Genomic DNA, 7,500 nt, shown 5'->3' on the forward strand with positions numbered 1-7,500 from the left:
TCAAATCTAACTAAACACTCAACATAAACAAAACTTCCCACGTCTCTCTTATCTTCTTTCATTCTAATCCTTCTAGTTTTCTTGCATCCTAATCCTTTCTTTTCTTTCCTCTGTACACCTATCACTCGTCCACGAAACCCTAACCTAACCTAACCTAACCTAACCTGTTCTAATAAAAAGTAACCTAACTAAATAGAAAGCTAACTTATAACCTAATTTAACTCAACGAAAGCTAAACAAACCTTAACCTCATCTCACCTCACCTCACCTAATCTGAAGTCAATTTTTCTCCTTCAGTTTCTATGTCAGTGTTCAATCTTCGTCTCATTTCACCTCCCAGCGCCGGCCAGTCTTGGTGCGCAGCGGCCGGCAGAGGCAGAGGCAGAGGGAGAGGGAGAGTCAGGGTGGGAGATCGGTCAGTGTGCATTATGCGGGGTGTGAATGTGATGGAGTTATGATAGAATTATGGCAGGAATAATGAGAGAGAGATAGAAAGATAGAGAGAGAGTGAGTGAGAGTGAGAGTGAGAGGGAATGCATTAAATTTGTCTTTCCTGCTGTCAATATTATTTGCTGCCTCTTTTATATTCCGCGTGGGTCTCTCTCTCTCTCTCTCTCTCTCTCTCTCTCTCTCTCTCTCTCTCTCTCTCTCTCTCTCACACACACACACACAGACCCACTTATCTAAAAAATCTCTTAATATCTACTCTCTCTATCTCTCTCTCTCTCTCTCTCTCTCTCTCTCTCTCTCTCTCTCTCTCTCTCTCTCTCTCTCTCTCCTTTATACCCTCACTTCTCCCCCACACCCACCACCTCCCCTCTCTCCCCTTACCTCTCCCTCCACCACACCACCCAACACTCTATCCCCTCTTACCCTCCTACTTCGTCTTCCCTTCGTCAGTAGAACCGCCGCCACAGAGCTACATGTTGCTTTTATCACACCACGATTCCTTCACCCCCGCCCCTCACCCCACTGTCAACACGCCCCCTGCCCCTGCCCGCCCCTCAGTACACACCAAACCGTAACAAGCACACGGAGGTAATTGTCAGATTGCAAAGGGGAAACACACACACACACTCTTACATTCACACACACACGCACATATTGTTTGAGTGTGCTTGTGTTAGTTTCACGGTTAGTTAATGTGTGTTTTTTTTTTGTTGTTGTTGTTGTTGTTGTTTTGGTGTTGTTGTTGTCTCTTCTTATTTTCCTTCTTTTTCTTTGTTTTCTTTTTTTTCTTTTTTCTTTTCCTCCTTTTATTTTTGTCTTGTAATCTGTGTGTGTGTGTGTGTGTGTGTGTGTGTGTGTGTGTGTGTGTGTGTGTGTGTGTGTGTGTGTGTGTGTGGAAAAGTCTCCCTCCATCTCTCTCTCTCTCTCTCTCTCTCTCTCTCTCTCTCTCTCTAGTGTGAAAGTGTTCTGACTCCTCTCACTCTAACTTTTAACTTTTACTGTTCCTTCAGAGCTGCGTCACACTACCTCTCTCCTCTCCTCTCCTCTCTCTCTCTCTCTCTCTCTCTCTCTCTCTCTCTCAGGTAACGGCGCCTCCCTGCTGTTCCTTTCACCACCTGCCGCCTCGTGCTGTTCCTCTGTTGTCACGCTGTCTCTACATCTGATTGCCTCTTCATTAGTCACCTCTCCATCTTAATCCTTCCTTCTAAAATACACTTAGTCTCTCTTTCCTTCCTCGTTCACCATTGTCTCTGTGTTTCTTCCTGCTCATTGTCTTTACTTTTCGTTCATCTGTTTATTTTTGTCTCTGCGTGTCGTGGTTTTCTTCTCCTCTTCGTTTATTTTTATTTAGGAGCAGCCGTGAATTAACCTCATTATTATTTTTTTTTCGGGGGAGAGGATGGTAGAAAACGAGACAGTAATGGAAGGAACAAGCAAAGCAAACTCCTGATACGATCATTTAAACACAAACACACACACACACACACACACACACACACACACACACAGAGGGGAGGGTTTGGAGGTGGTGTGACAGGGAGAGACGGGGAGTGGCAGGGTAAGGAGGGGAAGGGGAGAGGGGAGGAGATGAGGAAGGGGAGGAAAAGATAGGAAAAGGGAGAGCAAAAGGGACAAGATAGAACAGGGAACAGGGTAAGACAAGGCAGGGTAGGGCAAGGGACAGGGCAGGGAACAGGGTAAGGGTAAGGCAGAGAGGAGTAAGAGAAGCAGGAAGAGGAGGAGGAGGAGGAGGAGGAGTCGCCACCATCACCAGAAGCAGCAAGAGAGAGGCAAACAACCATATTTCAAGTCGCCAAACAGAATCCTCGCCCTGTGAAAATACGAGACTTGCGCGTGAACCGTGTGGACTCGCTTGACAAATGACGACACGGCTAGACCTCCGCGAGAACCCATTATTCCACTAATTGATGTGCAGACGCTGGCTTTATTTGCTTCTCATTAGAGCACGCAGCACCAGAAGCGGCGGTGGTGGTGGTGGGGGTGGCTGGCGGCTGGTGGCTGGCGAGGAGGGACGATGGTGGCAGTGGCGGCAGCGACAAATGCAACACATGTTAATTTCACAGCTGTTAAAATCTGATGCTTAAATTAGCAGTAAGAGTGGTGGTGGTGGTGGTGGTGGTGGTGGTTGTGGTGGTGGTGGTGGTAGGTAAGGAAGGAAAGTGGAAATAAAGTGGAGGGAAAAGTAAGTGTTTAGATGTGTTTGTGTGTGTGTTTCACTGTTTGATCTGCTGCAGTCTCTGACGAGACAGCCAGACGTTACCCTACGGAGCGAGCTCAGAGCTCATTATTTCCAATCTTGGGATAGGCCTGAGACCAGGCACACACCACACACCGGGACAACAAGGTCACAACTCCTCGATTTACATCCCGTACCTACTCACTGCTAGGTGAACAAGGGCTACACGTGAAAGGAGACACACCCAAATATCTCCACCCGGCCGGGGAATCGAACCCCGGTCCTCTGGCTTGTGAAGCCAGTGCTCTAACCACTGAGCTACCGGGCGTGTGTGTGTGTGTGTGTGTGTGTGTGTGTGTGTGTGTGTGTGTGTGTGTGTGTGTGTGTGTGTGTGTGTGTGTGTGTGTGCGTGTGTACAAACATGCCTGTTTAAGTCCTTTTTCTCTTCATGCACAGATATCCTCTCTCTCTCTCTCTCTCCCTCTCTCTCTCTCTCTCTCTCTCTCTCTCTCTCTCTCTCTCTCTCTCTCTCCTAGGTCGACAGGCTAACACCCTCTCCCAGCGCTCCAATTCTCTCTTCTGCACGCCACTCTCCCTCCTCTCATTCCACGCTGAGAGAGAGAGAGAGAGAGAGAGAGAGAGAGAGAGAGAGAGAGAGAGAGAGAGAGAGAGAGAGAGAGAGAGAGAGAGAGAGAGAGAGAGAGTGAATGGAGGAGAAAAAGGGATGATAGGAGGGGAGAATGACGGGAAGGAAGGAAGGAAGGGAGAGGAGGGAGGGAGGGAGAGAGGGAGAGGAGGAATGAGATACAGAGGAGAGGGAGAGGGAGAGGGAGAGGAAGGATAAGAAGGAGAAATATTGCAAAGTACTCTAAGTATCCTTCTCGTTATTCCTCTTTTTCTAGTTCCTTTAAAAAATTCCTTAATGTTTCTTGAAATTCTTGTATATTTTTATTTATATGCTCGAAAAAATAAATCAATAAAGGTTCTTGGAATATTCTTCACTAAATCCTCCCCTCCTCCTCCTCCTCCTCCTCCTCCTCCTCCTCCTCCTCCTCTTCTTCTTCTTTTCTTCTTCTTCCGGTTTCAATTTTAATATTTTACTGAATTGTAGTTTATATTCTTTTTTGTTTTTATTTCTGTTTTCTTTTTGCTTTTTTTTTTTTTTTTGTCAAGGGAGACTTAAAAAAACTTCAATTTCTTAAAACAAAAGCGCTCGTTAGAATTATATATGCGTGTCTCCCATTTTCTTTTCAGCATTTTCTTCCTCCATTTTTGTCTATTTTTATGTCCTACTTTGTCTTGGTTTATTTAATTTGTGTTCCCGTCTTTCTCTCTCTCTCTCTCTCTCTCTCTCTCTCTCTCTCTCTCTCTCTCTCTCTCCTCTTTCTCTTTTTCTCTTGGTTCCTTTCCTTTATCTGCAGTTAGACTTTCCTTCGTTTCTCTCTCTCTCTCTCTCTCTCTCTCTCTCTCTCTCTCTCTCTCTCTCTCTCTCTCTCTCTCTCTCTCTCTCTCTCAGTTTCCCTCACCCTTGTCTCTTTTCCTCTCATTGTTTCCTTTCAAGTCTTTCGTTTCCTTCCTTCCTTCCTTCACTCCTTCCTCCTTTCCTTACATCCTTCAGTTCGTGGGGTATTGCATTTCTCTCTCTCTCTCTCTCTCTCTCTCTCTCTCTCTCTCTCTCTCTCTCTCTCTCTCTCGTTTACATTAATTTCTTTTCCTCCTTTATTTAGTATTCCCTCCTGCCGCCGCTATGCCTCCTCCTATTCCTCCTCCTTGTCCTCCTCGTCCTCCTCCTCCTCCTCCCCTTCCTCCTCTTCCTCTTCCTCCTCCTCCTCCCGCGACTTCCCGCCATGATTTACAACTCACGTTTGTAATTTTTTGGACATGCAATCTTGGAGAGATTTTATCTACAATAATTCGCCAGATTTACACCCCGGAGGGAAGGAAGAAGGAAGAAGAGAGGAGGAGGAGGAGGAGGAGGAGGAGGAGGAGGAGGAGGAGGAGGAGCAAATGGAGAGTACGAGAGGAAAATGGAACGGAAAGAAAGACATGTAAAAGGAGAAACAGAAGGAAGAGGAAGAGGAAGACGAGGAAGAAGAAGAAGAGGAGGAGGAGAAAGAAGAAGAGGAAGAGGAGAAAGAAGATACAAGGAGATAAACATTGAAGAGTGAGGATAGGAAAGAAGGGAAATGTGGAGAAATTGGAGAGAGAGAGAGAGAGAGAGAGAGAGAGAGAGAGAGAGAGAGAGAGAGAGAGAGAGAGAGAAAGGATTGAAAAAGCAACATAAAGAATAGAACAATAAAACAAAGAATAAGAAAGGAATAATAAAAGAAGTGAGGATAAAAACAGGAAGAGGAGGAAGAGAAAAGAGGAAGAGGAAGATGAGGAAGAAGAGTGAAGAGGAAAAAAGGAAGAATAAAGAGGAGGCGTTACTCTTTTCTGTCCAACCCAATTTGGCTCTTGTTAATTAAAACGACATAATATGATGCACAGTACATACATTAAGAGGAGGAGGAGGAGGAGGAGGAGGAGGAGGAGGAGGAGGAGGAGGAGGAGGAGGAGGAAGGAAGGAAAAATATGAGAACTAGTCTTATTTTTCTTTCGTCTACCCTCCTCCTCTTCCTCCTCCTCCTCCTCCTCCTGCTCCTCCTCTTCCTGTTCTTGTAAAGTCTGAAGCAAGAAATGTGTAAATCAAGTAAGTCATCCTCTCTCTCTCTCTCTCTCTCTCTCTCTCTCTCTCTCTCTCTCTCTCTCTCTCTCTCTCTCTCTCGTCTAGTTTACTTGATCTCATCCTTTGTCCACTACCCTCTCTCTCCTCCCTCCCTCCCTCCCTCCCTCCCTCCTCCTCCCTCCTCCTTCCTCCTCCTCCTCCTCCTCCTTTCTATACATTCTATTTCCGTAATTCCGGGGCTTCATGTCTCCGCTTGAAGAAACTTGCCCAATAAAGCACAGAGAGTCTAATGGCTTTCACCATCCTCCATCCCCTTGCTATAACTTCTTGCGGGGCGGGGCGGGGCGGGGCGGGGAGAGAGAGGGAGAGAGGGAGAGGGATGTGTATGTCCTACTAATGTATCCTTTTCTACTACTCCTCTTCCTTCTCTTCTTCTTGTTCTTCTTCTTCTTCTTGTTCTTCTTCTTCGTGTTTATTTTTATTTTTGTTGTTAGTGTGTGATTTTTTTTTTATTTCTTATTCTTTTTGTTTTGTTTGTGCATTTATTGTGGTATATTTTCTCCTCCTTCTCCTCTTCCTCTTCCTCCTCCTCCTCTTCTTCCTCCTCCTCATTCTCCTGTTCTCCTCTTCTTCTTCTTCTTCTTCTTAGACATGCTACTTCTTTGTTTTCTATTCTCTTACTAAACCTCCTCCTCCTCCTCCTCCTCCTCCTCCTCCTCCTCTTCCTCCTCCTCCTGTTGCTGTCTGCTCTTTTCTTTGTCCTCCTCCTTTGTAATTCCTCTTCCTCCTCCTTTTCTCCTCTTCTTCCTAAACATGTTACTCCTTTGTTTTCCCTCCTCCTCCTCCTCCTCCTGCTCCTCCTCTTCCTCCTGTTGCTGTCTGCTCTTTTCTTTGTCCTCCTTTGTAATTCCTCTTTCTCCTCTCCTCCTGTTCTTCCTATACATGTTACCTCCTTTGTTTCTCTCCTCCTCCTCCTCCTCCTCCTCCTCCTCCTCCTCCTCCTCCTCCTCCTCTTTAAATCCACAGCACTGAAGATTACACCGAACGATTCACAGCATTCTTACGGATCACCAGTACGGATTACGAGATCTTACGGATGCGGGCGGGCGTGGGCGGAGAGAGAGAGAGAGAGAGAGAGAGAGAGAGAGAGAGAGAGAGAGAGAGAGAGAGAGAGAGAGAGAGAGAGAGAGAGAGAGAGAGAGAGAGTAGAGAGATGGAAAGAAACAAGGAATAGCAGAGAGAGGATAGGAAAGAGAAAGAGAGAGAGAGAAAAAAAAAAAGACTGAAAACAGAACGGGAAAAATAAATATGATAAAAATTACGGAAAGGAAAAATAAGAAAGAAAAGAAAAAGTGGAAAAATAAAGAAAAAACGGAAACAAGGAAATAAAAAAGAGAATCACGGAGAGAGAGAGAGAGAGAGAGAGAGAGAGAGAGAGAGAGGAAAAATTAAGGAAAGGAAGAAAGGAATGATGCATGGGAGAGGAAAGGAAGGAAGATGAAGGAGGGAAAGGAAAGAAGTACGGAGGGAAGGAGGGAAAAATAAAGAGTATGGAGTAATTAAAGAATGAAAGGAGAGGAGGAGAGGAGAGGAGAAGAGAGGAGAGGAGAGGAGAAGAGAGGAGAGAGAGGAGAGGAGAGGAGAGAGAGAGAAAGAGTTAGTTAAGGATATAATGATGAAGTGAAGGAAGGAATGAACAGGAGAGAGAGAGAGAGAGAGAGAGAGAGAGAGAGAGAGAGAGAGAGAGAGAGAGAGAGAGAGAGAGAGAGAGAGAGAGAGAGAGAGAGAGAGAGAGAAAGTAAAGCAAAGCATCAAAAAAAAATAATGAAGAAGAAGAAGAAGAAGAAGAAGAAGAAGAAGAAGAAGAAGAAGAAGAAGAAGAAGAAGAAGAAGAAGAAGAAGAAGAAGAAGGCCTATATAACAAATAATTAATGTAATGGCCGGAAACAAAAACTACTTTCTCTTAAATAACCAAAAAACTTTCTTTCCTCCATCACTTTTTTCTTTTCCTTCTCTTCCTCCACTTTCATCTTCTCTCCAAAATTACTTCTTTCCCTTCATCTTCATTTCTTTTCATTATTTTTATTACTTTTACCTGCATCATCAATTTTTCCCTCTATGCCTCTCTGTCTGTATCTGTCTGTCTGTCTGTATCTGTCTGTCTGTCTATCTGTCTGTCTGTTTT

General features: G+C 45.0%; 1 protein-coding gene across 1 annotated transcript in view; it reads right to left on the reverse strand.

Annotated features, from left to right (window-relative positions):
• The window catches only part of LOC123512920 (homeobox protein PKNOX2-like), a 217,564-nt gene that overhangs the window by 155,950 nt on the left and 54,114 nt on the right, over positions 1 to 7,500 (reverse strand). The window lies entirely within an intron of this gene.

This window comes from Portunus trituberculatus, chromosome 35 (genome assembly GCF_017591435.1).
Source record: "Portunus trituberculatus isolate SZX2019 chromosome 35, ASM1759143v1, whole genome shotgun sequence".
Classification (NCBI taxonomy): domain Eukaryota; kingdom Metazoa; phylum Arthropoda; class Malacostraca; order Decapoda; family Portunidae; genus Portunus; species Portunus trituberculatus.